Source organism: Frankliniella occidentalis, unplaced genomic scaffold (assembly GCF_000697945.3).
Source record: "Frankliniella occidentalis isolate FOCC.00 unplaced genomic scaffold, Focc_3.1 Scaffold296, whole genome shotgun sequence".
NCBI classification, from domain to species: domain Eukaryota; kingdom Metazoa; phylum Arthropoda; class Insecta; order Thysanoptera; family Thripidae; genus Frankliniella; species Frankliniella occidentalis.
The window spans coordinates 477,344-478,235 of record NW_026267422.1 but is presented as its reverse complement, the minus strand read 5'-3'; positions in this window follow the sequence as shown (position 1 = coordinate 478,235).

Here is an 892-nt window from a genome sequence, read left to right as displayed (position 1 = left end):
CTCCCTTCCGAGTCCTGTACGACTACTGACTGAGTCGCGTTTGTGCCAAATCTCAGGCCGCCAACTGCAAAACTATATGGAAAACATGTTGAAGTCACCCCCCTCCGCTTTACAAAAGGCGCTCAGTCAGACGCGCGCGGTCGTGAAGACTCTTCTTGCTCACCACTCCCCTCCCCCACAACCTTCCCCGCCCAATTCATTTTCATTCATTGATTCTCATTCGGCGAATCCACGCGAGCGTCAGACTACTTGGCCGCCCCGCCGCCGCCCCGCTCCGGCCATCGCCGGTTCATATAAACCGAGAAGAGTCGAGCCGCATCGCATTGCGGTAGGGAAGACGCCTCCTCATTGTTTGAGCTCCGAGGCAGAGATTAGCACACACACACACACACACACACTCACTCACTCACTCACATACACACACCGCACTACTCGTAGGCTTTGCTGAGGAGGGGGTACAGTAGGGGTGAATTGGGAAGGGGGGTGGGGGGGTTATTGCAGCAGCGTACTACAAAGCAGTACAAAGCGTTTCGCGTCCACGCCGATCCATTCCGCCGGCAGGAAACGACGACTTACTTGGGGCGGGAGGAGGAGAAGAAGGAGAAGGAGGAGGAAAGAGGGGGAGGGGGGGGGGCAGGAGTGCGACGATCAACTGACCGGACCTGCTATTACTCTCACTCTCTCGTCCAGCTCCTGCTCCAGCCCCAAGTAAGTCGGGCCGGGCTGGTACGTCTGCTGCGCTTCGGTGTGTTGTCTCCCTGGCTCCTGGCTCCCTCTCTGGCTCCCTCATCCCGCTCCTCCGCCTCCGCCGTGAACCTCAGAATCGGAATCAGAGAGGTGCATCATTCTTATTCATTGCAGCGGGGTGACGGAGGAGGGAGGGAGGGGAGAG